Here is a 251-nt window from a genome sequence, read left to right on the forward strand (position 1 = left end):
CAGGCTCCGGGGGTTTCGGCGGGACCATGAACCCCCTGCCCCTCCCCCGAGCATCCGAGACCTCCTACAAGTCCCTCCCCCTCCCCCACAGCACCCCAGAGACCCCAACACCCCTCCCCCACATTCACCCTCCCCCACAGCACCCCAGAGACCCCAACACCCCTCCCCCACATTGCCCCTCCCCCACAGCATCGCAGAGACCCCACCACCCCTCCCCCACATTGCCCCTCCCACACAGCACCCCAGAGACC

The sequence above is a fragment of the Dermochelys coriacea genome, chromosome 23 (genome assembly GCF_009764565.3).
Source record: "Dermochelys coriacea isolate rDerCor1 chromosome 23, rDerCor1.pri.v4, whole genome shotgun sequence".
Taxonomy (NCBI): domain Eukaryota; kingdom Metazoa; phylum Chordata; order Testudines; family Dermochelyidae; genus Dermochelys; species Dermochelys coriacea.